Consider the following 17,215-nt stretch of genomic DNA (forward strand, 5'->3'; position numbering starts at 1 on the left):
CAGAGTATGTTCTCTGACCACAAAGAATTTAATTAGAAAATAATAAAAAGATATCTAGAAATTTCTCAAATATTGGAAATTAAACAACACATTTCTAAATAAACATAAATGGAAAAAATCACAAAGCAATTTTCAACTGAATAATAAACGTAAAACATATCAAAATTTGTGAGATTCTGTGAAGCAGTTCTTAAATGGGAAATTTATAGATTTAAGTGCCAATATTGGAAAAGAAGAAAGTTATAAAGTGAAGTATTTAACTTTCCACCTTAAGAAAGTTAAAAAAAAAATCACAAATTATATACAAAGCAAGTAGAAAAAAGGAAGCAATAAAGAAGTCTATGACAGAGAAAATTAACAAACCCAAATTTGGTTCTTTAAATGACTAATAAACCTGATAATCCTCTATGAAGACTAATGAATTTTAAAAAAGGAATAAAATTCTTTTCCGGTTACTGCGGCGCAAAGAACCATGAGCAACAAAGTCTCCTGCAACACCCTGGACGAGACAGTGCAGGAAGTCCTGCACGGGAACCAGTGCAAGCGCCAGAAGTTTTTGGAGACGGTAGAGCTGCAGATCAGCCTGAAGAACTATGACCCTCAGAAGGACAAACGCTTCTCAGGCACCATCAGGCTTAAGTCCACTCCCTGCCCCAAGTTCTCTGTATGTGTTTTGGGGGATCAGCAGTACTGTGATGAGGCCAAGGCAGTGGATATTCCCCACATGGACACTGAGGTGCTGAAGAAACTCAACAAGAATAAGAAATTAGTCAAGAAGCTGGCCAAGATGTATGATGCCTTTTTAGCTTCAGAATCTCTGATTAAGCAGATCCCACGAATCCCAGGTCCAGGCCTGAATAAGGCTGGCAAGTTCCCTTCCTTGCTGACCCACAATGAGAACAACATGGCCAAAGTGGATAAAGTGAAGTCCACCATCAAATTCCATATGAAGAAGCTGCTATGTCTGGCAGTGGCTGTTGGCCATGTGAAGATGACAGATGACGAGCTTGTGAACAACATCCACTTAGTGGTCAATTTCCTGGTGTCCTTGCTCAAGAAGAATTGGCAGAACGTCCGGGCTTTTTACATCAAGATCACCGTGGGCAAGCCCCAGCACCTGTACTAAGGCACAGTTCAATAAATCCTAGTGCTACCCTTAAAAAAAAAAAAAAGGGGGGAATAAAATTAGCAATAGCAGGATGAAATAGACAATAAAATGGAAACATTCCTTGGGGAAAGAAGGACTTACAAAACAGTTCATTTTTTTAAAAAACTAACAAAAAAAGAAATAGAAAAATCTGAAAAACTTTATATCCATTAGTGAAACTAAATTTGTAATAAAAAATAATCTTTTCAAAAAGAAACCTGGATTAGTTAGCTGATGGTTTCTACCAAGCATTTAAGGAAAATAAAATGTCATTTTTACACAAAATATTTCAGAAAATAGAGGAGGAAGGAATTCCTTCCAACTTGCTTTATGAGGACAACATGATCCTGCTACTGAAGTGACAAAGGTATCACAAGAATAGAAAACTGGAACTCCTACTAGTTTCAGCTCCAACATGAAAGAGCTTGGAAGTCATCATTCCCATCCTTAAACAAGAAAAAAGATGAACAAATTGAAAATTAATTTCTTGGAACTGTGAGAAAACTGAGGCGACAAAACAAACTGCCACCACAAAATCTGGAGAGACAGGCAGGTCTGGAGAGTCCCAGCTGAAGTCGAATTTCCTGGAGCAAAAGCCATAAAGAGTAGGACACTAAATGGCAAGTTTGACAAATTACTGGAGCCTCAGAGTAAGGTAGTTGGAGAAACTTCTTAGAGAGGCTGCAATCTTAGGTGAGCTCACACTTTTACTTCAGGGACCCCACCCGATCATCCTAGTGAACAGCCAAGAAACATATCCTCTTGGCTCTGGCAAGAGGGAGAGGTAGAGTAACATTATGAAATATGCCCAGAGTGTTCTCCATAACTCTCCAGTGGGAAAGACTTTATCAGAGCTTTATTCCACCTGGGAAAGGGCATTCTCTGATTCTAGCATAGAGATTAGAACTATATAAAAGAATCAAAAGCAAATGCTAGAAATCAAAATGAAACAGAAATGAAAAATGCCTTTGATGGGCTCATCAGTAGACCAGACACAGCCAAGGAAAGAACCAGTGAGTTTTAAGATAGGTTAATAAAACTTACCAAACTGAAATGCAAAGAGGGAAAAAAAAAGTGGTTGGTGAGGGAACACAGAAGAACGTCCAAGAACTGTGGGAGAATTTCAAATGATGCAACATAAGTGTATTTAAAATATCAGAAGAATAAAGAGCAGAGCAGAAGTGTTTTCATAGTGGCCAAGAACTTTAGAAAATCAATGAAATATGCCAAATCACAGATCCAGGAACCTCAGAGGTAACGAAGCAGGAAAAATATCCTGAAGTCTACATGTTGGCATATCATATTCAAACTGCCAGAAACCAAGGACAAAAAAAATATCTTGAAAGAAGCTGGGGGTGGGGGTGGGGGAAGTTTCCTGAAGAGAAGCAAAGATAAGAATTAAGAATTACATCAGACTTTTTGTCAGAAAACATACAAGCTAGAAGGGAGTGAAGTGAAGTATTGAAGGTGAAAAAGACCCCACCAGTTATCCTTCAAAATTATCCTTCAGATGTGAAGAAAAATTAGAGACTTCTTAGATGAAGAAAAACTGAGACTTTATCACCAGTAGACCTACCCTGCAAGAAATGAAATCCTTCAAGGAAAAAACAAATCATACAGGTCAGAAATGTGGATCTGCATTAAGAAAGAGCTTTGGAGAAGGAAAGAATAAAAGTAAAACAAAATCTTTCATTTTTATTTTAATGCAATGTAGGGGCACCTGGGTGTCTCAGTAGGTTAAGCAACCAACTCTTGATCTCAGCTCAGGTCTTGATCCTCAGGGTCGTGAGTTCAAGCCCTATATTGGGATCCACGCCCAGTTATTTCTTTATTTAAAATAAATAAATAAATATATTTATTATATTTAAGTTATTTAAAATAAATAAATGAAGTCATACAATGTATCACATGATTATAGCATATGTGAAATGAATGACAGTAATGTCATAGAATGAAATGGAAGAATTAGAAATAGTCTATTATAAGATCCCTATATGACTTGTGAAGTGGCATAATGTTATTTGATGGTAGACTTAGGTTAGTTAGTATATATTGCAGACTATAGGACATCCACTAACTTTTTTTAAAAGAAATATAATTGATATGCAAAGAGAACAGATAAAATGGAATCAAATAAAATGCTCAGTTAAAACCACAAAGGGCACAAAAAGGGGAAAAAAATGACAGGACAGTATCTCTCATAAAAATAGACACAAAAATTAACAAAATTGTAATGAATAGAATCCAACAATATTTAAAATTCCATCATGCCTGGGTTTATCCACATTTGAAAATTAATCAGTGTAATTCTCCACATTAACAGAATAAAAGAGAAAAATCATATAATCATCTCAGTAAGGACAGAAAAAAACATTGACAAATTTCAGCAGCTATTCATAATAAAAATTTGCAGAAAATTAAGAATACATAGGAACTTCTCGAGGCACCTGGGTGGCTTAGTCGGTTAAGCGTCTGCCTTTGGCTCAGGTCATGATCTCAAAGTCCTAAGCAGGGAGCGAGCTTCTCTCTCTCTCCCTCTGCCTCTCCCCCAGCTTGTGTGTGCACTCTCTCTCTCTTTCATATAAATAAATAAAATCTTTAAAAAAAAGAATACATAGGAATTTCTCTTTTTGGTAAAATGCATCTACAAAACAACAACAATTTTACAGCTAGCCTCATACAATATGGTAATATATTAAGTGCTTTCTCCAAAGATTATAAACAGGCAAGGATTCTGCCCTCACCAGTTTTATTCAATATTGTACAATAGGTTCTAGCCAGGACAATAAGGCAAGAAAAATACATGATAGCCATAACTGTTGGAAACAAAGAATTAAAACTTTCTGTGTTCTCAAACAACACAATTGTGTTAAAATTTTTTTTAATTTTTATTAGAATTAATAAGTGAATTTATAAATTTGCAGGGAGCAAGTCCACAAAAGTCAAATATATTTCTAAATATTAACAACCAGATATTAGATAATAAAATGAATACTGCACCTGTACCATACATAAAAATTAATTCAAAATGGATCAGAATCCTAGATGCAAAAGCTAAAAATATTAAATTTCTATGAAAAACAAGGAGGAAAGTTTTATGGCCTTAGGTTAGGCAAAGTATTTATAGACAGAACAAGGAAACATAAACCATAAAATAAAATACTGATAAACTACATTTCATCAACATTAAAACCTTCTGTTACTCGTAAGGCCCTTTTAAGAAAGTGAAAAGTGGGCGCGGCGCCCTCGCGGCGTCGCGAGTTAAAGGCAGCAACCGGGCCAGGAGGAGTGTGGATGGTTGCGGTGTTCTCCGTACTGTAGTCTGTGGAACAACAGTGCGGCCATGGCAGAACCACAGCCCGCATCCAGCGGCCTCACCGACGAGGCTGCCCTCGGTTGCTGCTCCGACCCGGATCCCAGCACTAAGGATTTTCTGTTGCAGCAGACCATGCTACGAATTAAGGATCCTAAGAAGTCATTGGATTTTTATACTAGAGTTCTTGGAATGACGCTACTCCAAAAATTAGATTTTCCGACTATGAAATTCTCACTGTATTTCTTGGCTTATGAGGAAAAAAATGACATCCCAAAAGATAAAGATGAAAAAGTAGCATGGGTATTCTCCAGGAAAGCTACCCTTGAACTGACACACAATTGGGGCACGGAAGATGATGAGACCCAGAGTTACCACGGTGGCAACTCAGACCCTCGAGGATTTGGTCACATTGGAATCGCTGTTTCTGATGTACATGGTGCTTGTAAAAGATTTGAAGAGCTGGGAGTCAAATTTGTGAAGAAACCTGATGATGGTAAAATGAAAGGCCTGGCATTTATCCAAGATCCCGATGGCTACTGGATTGAAATTTTGAATCCTAACAAAATGACAACTATTATTTAGTTCTGTGAGAATACTGCTTTGCGATTTCAGTGAAGACCTTGCAGGAGGTAAAAAAGGAAATGGTGTGATTCAAGACATTCAGATAACAGAAACATCTAGGACTGAAGAATCATTGTCCCAATTCAAGATTATTCTGAAGTCCATTCCCCTTTCCTATTTAAGCTGTTTTTCACCTAACTGTTCAGTCATTGTGATTTTAAAGTAGTGCTTTGTCTTATGTCCTTGAATTTAGTTAAAAAACTTTACTTTTTAAGGTAATAATTAGAACAGTTCCCTTCAGAGGCTGCATTTGCCTTCTTTCTCCTAAATATGATTTCTCTACAAGTCTGCCTTTGAATCATCATTCTCAAAAAAAAAAAAAATTAACAAGTTTTTGTTGTGGTTACCTTCGGGGGTTTCAGTTCCTCAGAAATAACTTTTCCCACTGAAAAGTAAAGAACACTGAACAAAAATGAAACCTCATGTATACTTCAAATAGTATAAAGTGTTTATTTTACAAAAGAGAAGCAAGTCAGAATCAGACTGACAAGGATGTTGATAGCAAAACTAATTTCTTCTTACTTACAAAGTACTTTCAAAGTTCAAGGACTAACCTCTTTATTTGGGGATGCGGCGGTGGATGGGAAGAATATTTACTGAGTATACAGACACTGGGCTAGGCTGTCACATACTGTATCTCATTTAATCCTCCCAGCTATCCTCTATCCTGTGAGAGAGAAGGCAGACTAGACATGTAAAATAACTTTAATGAATTGAGGCAATATAAATAGGCTCAAGTACTCGAGATCTGATTCTCATTTTTAGTATTTAGATTGCACTTCAAAAATGAGTACCTCACAAGACCTCCTCCACTCGCCTCTGCTGTGAAAACTTTTGGCGAGTTCGAACATTGTCCTCTCAGACGTAGGGCCTGAGCACTGCGGAGAGGGAAGGAGCAGCAGAGGAAGTCTGTAGCACACAACTGTTCTGGGGACACCTGCTCATTCCTGGGCAAGCCGTGCCTGTGTCACTCGTGAAGAGCCCCTACCCCAAGGTCTTCCTGATGCCAGTAATCATTTAGGATAAATGATGTTCAATGATAACATTACTTAATTATCAGGAATCAGCTCAATGGTCTTCCTTGCCATGATTGATATTTGATGGGTTTTAAAAAATCAAACTGATTTTGACAATCTCATGGCCCAGAGAAATAACATCCAGTTTGTGGTTTGCCTAACATTTCGATTTTCGGAAGACCTTTGGGTAGATTGTGCCGACGGTGCTTACACTGCTAGAAGCACTTGACATTTCCTTTTTGGATAGAACGGACTATGTGAGCAATTCAAACAAATAGCAGTACTTACAGACAGAAATAAAATAAAATTTCAAATAAAAAAAAAAGAAAGTGAAAAGTGTAGCCAAAGACTAGAAGAAAACATTTCTAATGCGTGTATATGATAAAGGACCATATTCAGAATATAAAAGAGAACTCTTAGAACTCAGCAAGAAAACAAAAACCACATCTTTTTTAAATGGGCAAAAGACACACACATCATAAGATAAACTAACAGACACTGAGCACATGAAAAGATGCTAAATTCATTAATCACCAGGGAAATTAAAATTAAGATCACAACGTAATGTTACTTCACACCAATAATTTTTGAACTGACAAAGGTAAGTGTGGACGAGGGTATAGAGTAAGAGGAACTCTCATACATTGCTGTGTGATGTGGTACAACCAATCTGGAGAACAAGCTGGCATTTTCTTATAATATTAAACATATATTTATATAACAGCAATTATAAAAAGAAAAGACATGTACATGAATATTCAGAACAGCTTTATTTATAACAAAAAAACGGAAATAGCTCAAATGTCCTAGAGCAGTTGAATGGGTGAATCAATTGTACATTTGTACAATGAAATACTACTCAGCAATAAAAAGAAAACTAATCAAAGGGGATGGAAATCAAACTGTTGGTTGTTGAGATGAGAGGCAGTGTAGAAGACTGGCTGCGAATGAGCTCAAGAGAACTTTCTAGGGTGATGGAAATGTTCTGTATTTTGACTGGAGTGACGAGTTACATGTACGTGCATATCTGTGAACTGTTATTAGAATTTACTTTTAAATCTATCTATTTCATTATACAAATTTATATCTTAATAAGATTGACTTTTTTTTAGATGCTGAGTATAACTTGGGATATTTGTTTAAACGATGACCGATTCAAGAGCACAAGAAAAGGAAATCAAATCTTCACTAAAAAGATTTTAAAATACTATACATACAAATAACAAAGCCAAAAAATACACGCATAGAACTAAAAGGGAATTCACCCATCAGTGAAATAACTGGAAAGTTCTCTATTAGTTATAGACTATAAATTGTTAGATAACTAAATCTAACAATAACAAAGTGAATAACAAAGTGAAGTAATAAAATTGGAGTGAATTTATAACTCCAGTATATTTTCTACTTAAGTTGGCCCTCCCTTACAAGTTTGCTATAAAACTGAAATTTTGTCAGAAATTAGTTTTTGTTGTTGAAAATAAAAATAGTAATCCAAAAGTCAGAAAATATGTCAGAACTACTACAAATATGGGGAAAAGCAAGTATTTTCTGATTATCCATTATTTAATGGATTAAATTTTTAATTATTGTTAAATAAAGTAAGATCTGGAATGGAGAGAAATCACAAATTCTACCCTTACATGTCGTTTATGTGAGTAAATTATGCAACTTCTAGATTCCCTGATCCTGTGAAGAATTTTAATAATCATATATTCTTAGCAGGAAAGATCTAACACCTTATTAACTATATACTGGACCTGCATGTAAAATGTATACCCCAAGACAAAAAGTGTTAGTTTTATTATCTATAACACGTAATGACTAGGCTTCATAGAATATAAGCTTGGAAGAACTCAAGTATACTCCAAAAATCATAAGACACTGAACTCTCATTTTCAAACTGATTAAAAACCAAAAGATACTTTTGACGTATTTTATGTCATGTGGCACTTCATGATATTTTAAAATACCTCATTTTTAAGTTTCAGAAGATTTCAACATGAAAGCCTTGTAGAAAGCTAGGCTTTATGAAAGTAATTCTCAGCATATCGATTTGGAATCAACAAAAACAGTTTACAAATAACTATTACTTCAAGGCCAACCCAGTTCATAGAATCTTCCTTTCTGAGAGCTGCTGAAGCAAAAATAAATTCTGACCTATGATGTTGTCATGATAGCATATACATAGGTTGGTTCGTGATCTCTATTCCATAAACGGTATTTAGAAATCATTGTAAAATAAAAATTTTACCAGATGTATCTCTTTACTACTCCGGTTAAACTAACTTTCTTTTCCAAAGCTAATTGACAAAGCTCAAATGACTAACTCAGCTCAGGTTATGTAAATGCATGCCTTCATATAGTTTGCATATATTAAGCAGTGGGAGATTGTTTCTTCACTGAGTTTAGAAAAAAAAACTTAAATTTTCATCTATGTAAAGTAAGATCAGATAATCTGATTTGACATATCTTGAGAAGCCTAGGGGCTACAGGAACCCCACTGGGCCAGTAGATGATTAGTTAATAAAGGGAAAGCAGCCTGACACCAAGGTGAGCAATAATTAAACCTGTAGTGAAATTCTCTAATAGAATTCAATAAAGCAGCGCATTGTTAGCAGAACAATGTTTCTTCAAATGGCATTGATCAGTAAACCTTGATGTGAGCAAAGATTCTGATCAAGGAAAAATGCAGATGCTCATTCCATGAATTTACTGCTCCCTGGATCATATTCGGTGTAGGCAATGTATAGGATATTCAATGTATTAGATTTCCACTGCTTTTGAAAATTGATGCAAGGAGAAAGCATTAGGAGCTACATCTCCAATTCATTTGTTTATTCATTTCAACAGTGTATTTTGTTTTGTTCTGTGGAAACAGTGCTAACAGATAGAAATCCAAAGATGAATAAAACAAAGTTGCTGTCATGAAGGGGTCATGTCATCACAGACAAGTCAGACATATAAAGGGGTAAATACATATCAAAGTATGAAGGTGTACTTTGTTAGGAAACCCCTAACTCAGCCTGAGAGTGTCAGGAAGTATTGAAGAGATGACATTTAGGAGGGATTTTGAAGCATGACTAGGTATTTCAGATGGAGAAAGGCATTTCAGGCAGAGGGAACTGAATGTGAAAAAGTATGAAGTTAAGAAAATGAATGTCAATTCATGAAGTCATACTACTGTCAGCTCAGTCTGTGGGCAGTGGAACACAGGGGAAATGATGAGTATACTCAAGAGGTAAGGAAGGACCAAATTGTGAATAGCTTTGACTGTTGATAATAGACTTCTTTCCATAGACAGTAGATGGAGAGCTCCTCCACTGAGGAACATGATTGCAGGTTTTCATGGCTCCCAGGAGACAGTGAACTACTCTTTTCACACGACTCACACATACTTGCTAGGTGCCTGGGCATCATTAGAGAAGGAAAAAATACGTTAAAGTATCGTTATAAACGGTAAAGGTAGAGAAGTGGGGTAAGACAGGAGGCTGAGAGACCAGTTAAAACTGCCTAGTGTCGTTGAGGTAAAATAAGGATCAGAACTAAAAAGAAGCAGTGGGGAGAAAGCAAGGAGAAATGAGATTTGCAATAAAACCAACATGTCTTGATGATGAGTTGGAGGGAAAAGATGAAGAGGACATTGTCAAGGATGACAGCTAGGACTTCGCTTTGGGAGAACAGGCTTCATGGCATTATTAAGCATCACTGAGAATTTAAAAGGAAAAGTAGAATTGCATTTATGGGGAGCACAGGGAAGTCCGAGAGAGGCTTGCCAGGAGACCCATTCTTGAAAGAGAAACAGTCAAGACCCCTATCTCCTGTTGTGTTTTGTTTTGTCTTTTTCACTAATTACATATATTTTCCTCTTGGTCAGCTGTGTCCTCTTCTTCCAAATGTCATCTATCAGTTTTCCTGAATTCCATATCTTTCAAAAACTGAACACTGAATTTTCTAGAATAGAAAGCAGAGAAGCTGGATTCTCATCATAGTCCTTTACACCCTGTAGGAAAATATCAAAATTAGCAAAATATTACTTTGTTACTTTGTCCCCCAAAACAAACAAAAAGATATGTCCCCATGTTCCCATGCTCAGTGAATTGCAAGACTATCCACTGAAGTGGAAATAAGCGTCTGAGGAGGTCTACCCCGATAACCAAAAGTGAAACCAGAGATGGTTTCTAACTCCCTTTTAGCTTTCCTCTAAAGCAAAAAGAGGTTGGAACAGGAGTGAAGGACAGTGTGACAGATGGGAGTCTTCTGCTTTCCTCTGTAGAAAGTTCTGCTCTGCACACCCATCCCCATCCTCCATGCATCTCAGGACCCAATAAAGGTTCAGAATCTAAGAGGGATTTCTTATTTTAACTGAATTAAAGAGCTCAGCCTTAATTGAAACATAAGAGTTAAGGTATGTACTTAGCCTTATGATTTTTTTCATGTGCTGATATAATGATGATGATGTAAGACCATCTGGAATAAAGACAAAAGTTACATCAAGTTGAAAATTATATTCCTAAGCCTTACTTATGGTAACAGGTTCAAGCAAGTTCTCAATTCTCATTAGCAGTTCTTGATCTAGCAAGGATTCTTTGGCTCATCAGCAAATGCCATGCTTCTTCCAAATAGCTCACTCCCATTCCTCTGCTCAAGCCCCAGGTTCTCACACAGAGGGTTCCTAATGGCCTGCAGCCGAATCTTAAACTCGCCACATCACTGCAGTATGTCATATTCCATCAGGAGCTACTGTGCAAATAACATATTTCCATTTTTAAAGTCTGAAAAATGTCACAAAAAGCTTTTGGCATTTACATGACTCAGACTTACACCCTCTAATTCTCTCTGCAGCTAATTTCTTATGTTCGATACATATCCACCACAGGAAACCAGGAATAACGATTACAGGAAAAGCTGAAGTTCGACAGCCCAGCCATTAGCATTCACAAGTCTAAAGAGTAGGGATTTAAATGGCACTATCGACAGTTATTTCTTCTATAACGAAAATCAGGACTGTCAACATGTGAGACATTAAAAAATATTCAGTAATTTCAGTTATAGCCTGTAGGGTTTTTTAATGCATTCCTGAGAACTAGCAAAAATCTACAAAGATGTGCACCAAGAGGGCCTAATAGATCAGAGGAGTGAAATTATATTCAATGTGGGTAAAACAGCTTGCTGTATGTTCTCCAACTACTGATCTTATCTCTCATAATCATGCCCCATGCTTCGTTTAATGTTGGACCACACTCACTATGAGAGGAAATTCACGCTTGCGTTTTATGAGGCTCAGCATGCAAAATCCACATGCTATGTTTCCATTTCTTCTGTCTCACTTTACATAGATTGGGCTTTTATCTTTCTGCTGAATAACATTTGTTGTTTTATTTTCCACTGCTTAATATACAAGGGCTTACTAAAGGAAATGGAGAGACCAGTGGCATGTCTATCTTAGCCCCAGGAAGAGATTCAGATACACTCTGAAAATCACATTTGAATTTGGTTGCATTGTATACATTGCCCCAGTGGAAAAAGTGTTCATGATTCATATCTGCTCATTGTCAGTGTGTCCAATGTCAGGTAAAATGGCACAAGCTCCATAATAGTACCATAATATGTTATGCATGCAGCATGCTAACACCACCTAACAACTTCTGTTTTCTTTTAAAAGAACAACTACAATGCCAGAGCTGTCCGCAAACTTAGGTCTTTAATTCACTGGTTGAATCTCACACAACTGATTAACTAATTGTTATCAAGTCGCACAAGTGAATAAACAACTAGCCTGCATCATTTGGTTGTGTCCCTAAAACTATTCAGCTAGCTAGACTCATCTACAGAACAGTTAGCTAGTCTTCTACTGATACCTATCCGTGCAAAAATAGAGTTGACCGTAAGCATGGCAGATGTCTCTTACAGAGAAAGTGTCATTTCTTTCAACTTTAATAATCTTCTTTGGTGAACATGTAGGATAGAGTTCTTGGTGATGCCTTTATACCAGACTGTTAACTTAATCATTAACATATTTCTAAATTAATTGAGATTTCCTAATTAAAATCAGGCTAGAGTAAGGCAGTTTTCTAGAAGACTCAAGCAGAAGACTCAGGACAGAAGGACTCAAGCAGATTTTCACTAATGTGATGAGCAGACTCAACATCTTTGATATAAATATATATAAGTAACTGAGTGCATATTTATAATAAATACTAATTGAGGGAGTACTGCCAGGTGGCTTTTCTATTCAAATTCATCCTGACTTGCTTCTGAAAAAATTTATAACGACTAGACCCTACGTAAGGTGTTGCCTCAATATTATCTGCTCAATTGTGATATTGAAACCTTTATATAGTTGCCTTAATTAGAAGCATTAGGGAATTGTCAAAAGGTCACCATGAAAAGCAATGAATATGTCTCCATCATATATATGATAATTTATATTAATTTTAAATTGAATTTTAGGATCAGAGAGAATTTAAGAGCCTATTTTATCCCAGTGGGCAAAATAGGGGATGCAACACTGAAATTTACCTATGTGCCACTCTGTAACTCTTCAAAAAATAATTCTCCCCCATTGGTTCACATTCATTTCTCATTTAATAAATATATACTGAATGTCTTCCATATTTATATCCTCTGCTAGGGGTAGAGGCTGACAAGTATCCTTAAGCCCTCAAGTAGCTTTCTAAAATTCATTCACTGATCCATTCATTCTTTCAGCAAATATTTACTGTCTATCATGAGGTAGATATCGTGTGATGCTGGTAAAAAATAAAAAGAGGACTCTACCCATATGGACCACACATTGTAACTGGGAAGACCAACACATTCACAAATATTTAGTACCCACTATGGTAAGTGCTAATTACAGTGTGTGCCAGATGTCCTAGCAGCATAATGAAAAAATGGATTCATTCTACAAGAAAGGGAGATGGTGGAGAAATGGTTTGGAAGAAGAGAAGGGGCTTAGAAAGCTTTACAGAGAGAGTAACATTTAACCAAGGCCATCAAAAGTGAGTAAGTCACCAGGGAGTAGAGGGCAGCATGGGCAAAGAGCAAATGGAACATCGTGAAAAAAGGCAGAGGGATGTAGGTCCTCCAGTTTCTTCCCTTCGGTTCAAAGCAAAAGTTACAAATTTGTGACCTTCAGACCATTTTCAGCCCTGGACATGTTGTGCTTGACCTAGACCATGCTTCACGGACAAAATGTAAACATGGGAAGAATTCACAAAAATCCAGATTTCAAGCTTCTTTTGAAAAAGTACATTTTGAGCAAATCTGGACCAGAATGTCTACTTGGAAATAATCTGGTAGAGACATGCAATGTCACCCCCACCCCTTCTAGAAGCCTGCCTTTCAGTTTTAGTACAGTTCTCACTAGGCCAGCTTCACTCATCAATGTTACTTGACAGGCCCTAGCTGATGTTTTATTTGAGATGCCTGGTTTAAGGTTTTAATACTTCTGAAAAGGCAATTGACCCTGGAGGAAAAAAAATGGAATGTAGCTCTGAACTGTTAATCAGTCACTTGTCATTAATTCTTCAGGTGGAAATGAAGGTTTGGAGAGCAACCTAGACTAGAGGGATGGAAAACAGAGCACAAGATCATTAAGCATTAGAGTGTTTGATTTTGTAAAGAATTTGGTAGACTTAGAATAAAGGAAGCAGAGCTTCACAATTTCATACTTTTTCCATGGTTAATCAAAAAATATTCACTTCAAACTAGGAACCCACTATGAGAATTAGAGTTAAAACACTGACCTTTTCTTAATTCTTGATTATGCTTATTTATTTCTAGTGACCTTGTTTGTAAGCCTGTAATTTTTAATGGTTAAAATTCTAAGTCTCTCTCAGGGATCTCCTGAAAAGTTATTGGCCCTGTGCCCACTCACTGAATTCTAGCCATGGACATTATCCCCAGGTAATTAAAATGTTCACTTACAGAAAAAAAAAAAAAGCCAAGTATCACATAACATTGTTAACCTTCTTCTCAGATAACGTACTCAGTGTCAGAATTATCTGTACTGCCTTGGGGCTTTTTTGAAGAGTGAATATCTTTGCACACACTGTCAGCATACACCATGTAGGAATAATTATCATCATTAACCTGAGTCTTATTAAGCTGCCTGCTTATTAATATGTATTGCCATTCACCATAAGTGCTAAGTTGTGGCAGAAAAACAAAAGAGATAGCTGAATAAAGATGGCATCCCAGGCTTCAGTAACATTATTAAAATATTTAGAAAGGGAATCTAATGAGTTTGCCTTTTCTCTTAAAACACAGAAATTTCCAATTCTCCTAACTTTGAAAGAATATGTCAGGTAAATAAAATTATATAATATATATAAGAGGAAGAAAGAGGGCTTCATGCAAAGAACCAGACAACACGTATCATCCATTTATAGAAAACAAAGGAAAAAATCAATGATTTGATCAAAATGCTTACGAATTACTGAATTCCACATTCCAAATGTGACATTTGGAAGCCATGTGCTTAGAACCCACAAATCAAAAGCAGATGACACATTTGTGCTAGCTTTCTATCAGACCTTTAAAGAGTTCCCAAACTCTAGGGGGCAACTTCTATAGAGGAAAGTGTTGGCCGTTTTAAGTGTAGAGAATTATGGCCAAAAAGTCAGGGCTGGTGGTAGGCTACGGAGTGGCATGGATAGTGTGGTTCCTCAGTGAAGCAGCAGGGCTGGGGCTCTTTGGTATCAAGGCGTTCTGAGTTACAGAAGAATCAGGACTCTACCAAATACAGTATGTAAGAAGCAGCATAGACCTACTCCAATGATGGGTACGGAAAATTAATGAAAAGATTCCAAAACTTATAACATTTCATGACAAATGAAGCCATATTTCGACAGCCAGATTTCAAAGAAAAAGTTATACTTGGCCTCCATAAGATACCTTGTCTTTCCATTTATTAACCTCCAGATGCATTTAGAGGTACCCACTCTCATCTAAAAATTGTGATGGACCTCGCTTTTCCATTATATCTCCTGAGAAAGTGAATGAGGACAGCAAAATGATCTGATGGAGATAAAGCTTCCTCCTCTCATGAACCTAACACCCTTTACCCTCACCCCCACCCCTACCCCAGCCCCACTCCCTGCCTGTACCCACCCGTGTTTTGAATTCACTTACAAGGGTTGACTCAGGTTTTGTGGAGCCTGAACTATATAAAATTTAGGTCGTTCTCTTTCAGAAAAATGTTATAATATTATGAGTACAAAATTAGGTATGAGCATGACTATTTATTTAGAATGAGAAAAATCACAGTAAAATCAAATCTAAAAAATCTGAAAAATACTGCAAACATTACAAAATGCAGAAAATAATACAGAAAACTTTTACTAAATAAACTCCCTGACACACCCTGTAATGCTTTTCTTCCACTTTTGGCTGCATATTCTTTGATCACCTCTTCACATAACAACAAATTTGTAATTTTCTTCTATAAAAAAATAAGATAATTCAGTCTTCCTAACATAGTGATCAAATTTGTTTTTATTAGTAGTAGTGAGATGCATAAAACATGAAATGTCAACACAGACATAATCACCATGGATAGAACTGCTAGAAGTGTATGTCCTATAACACAGAAGTTCTGATAAATTCCATTTTGTAAAATCCCCATCAAAAGATAAAATAATGTAGAGTACATTTGAATTTCATAAGATGTGTTACTGAGTATATTCACGATAGGTAAGAACTTCTATTTTGACTGAGTGTTGATGTTAATGGAATCCTCCTCTTGTAATTTCAAACATCTGATGATGGAATACTTTCTATAAACCAGCTTCTGGAATTATATGCTTTGGACCTTGTTTCTCATCTTCCACCTGTATCTTTCTGGTGGTGTCCACGTAAGATACATTCATGTCATGATAAACCTCTGGCCCTACACACTTAAGGGAAACAGCCCAGTGGATATTTGGAGTATTCTAACTATACCTGGGCAGAGAGGGGGTTGAAACCATGTAAATATACACCACCAAACCCAAGTTTAGTGTATCCACAATTCAGCTTGCCCTTGACCTGCTTTGAGATAGCATTCCAAGGCCATCTGACAAAAAAGAAGTGAATGAAGAGAAGTGACAGTGGACGGAGACATCTCACCTTACTTTAGCCAGGTTGATCAAACTGTATGACCCTGTAGACATGTTGCTAGGGCCTCTTCTGTTACCTTAGAAGTAACAAGTTTCATTAGCTTCAAAGTAGTGTTCCTTCTGCACAGTTTAAAGGTCTGGTAGAATTTTTCTCTCTCAAGATTCCATGATTTAAGGCATACATATATACATATGTGTGTAGAAATGTGAAGACTTCAAATTAAAAGCAAATAAATAATTTAGTAAACTCACATGGAGAATATACTTAATTTAGCAGTTAAAATGAAGCCATAAAGTTTGTAAGAGAAGGGACAATATTGACCAACATCCTGTGACCCTAGAAACTCAGGATCAGATCCAATGTATTGGTACTTAGCTACAATTTCTTGTTTGATTTTTTTCTTACATAATTATCTCCATGCTTTTAAATTATTTGCTAACATGTAAGCTCTTTCTCTGCTTCCTACAGTTCTCCATGTATCCCTCACTGGAGCAGTTTAAAAAACAAAATACGTAATTCCTCCACCAAGCCAGTAACGAATGAATCGAGGGTCTAACACCAAAAAAGGAAAATTCCTACTCTGCTGCTATTTGGGGAAAAAAGCTGAAAGATTATCTCTTCCTCAGAAGAGGGAGGAGATCTAAGAGTTGAACTGCTGGACCGATGAGGCCAGCTGCCCACCTTGCTTTTTCTGCTCTAGAGCACATCTTTCCGAAGTCCTTGTTTTTCTTTTCTTTTCTGTTTGCGTAGCCACCACTTCAGTCTTGGCCCTTATCTTCTTACTATGACAGGTGTTAAATAGCTGATCCGTCTTGACTATGTTATCCAATTAATACAAGACTATTTCCAAACCAAATGGAGCTTTAATGATTTAAAACTTGGAGGCTTTCCTTTATTAGACCCTTGAAGTCATTGCTGTAACTAATCAGGTATATCAACATTGAGGAGCTGATGTGTGAATTGCAAGAGGCAGAGCTGCATCACAACAGAATTTACTTCCACAAACTTAACCCT

General features: G+C 36.6%; 2 pseudogenes; both read left to right on the plus strand.

The window, feature by feature from the left end:
• The first annotated feature begins 472 nt into the window (after positions 1 to 472).
• On the plus strand, positions 473 to 1,126 carry LOC114208714 (large ribosomal subunit protein uL1 pseudogene; annotated as a pseudogene).
• Positions 1,127 to 4,463: 3,337 nt separating this feature from the next.
• Positions 4,464 to 5,056, plus strand: LOC114208660 (lactoylglutathione lyase pseudogene; annotated as a pseudogene).
• Positions 5,057 to 17,215: the final 12,159 nt, after the last annotated feature.

The sequence above is a fragment of the Eumetopias jubatus genome, unplaced genomic scaffold, assembly GCF_037043125.1.
Source record: "Eumetopias jubatus isolate StellerSeaLion01/CBP00866 unplaced genomic scaffold, mEumJub1_p1.0 scaffold_5, whole genome shotgun sequence".
In the NCBI taxonomy this organism is placed as follows: domain Eukaryota; kingdom Metazoa; phylum Chordata; class Mammalia; order Carnivora; family Otariidae; genus Eumetopias; species Eumetopias jubatus.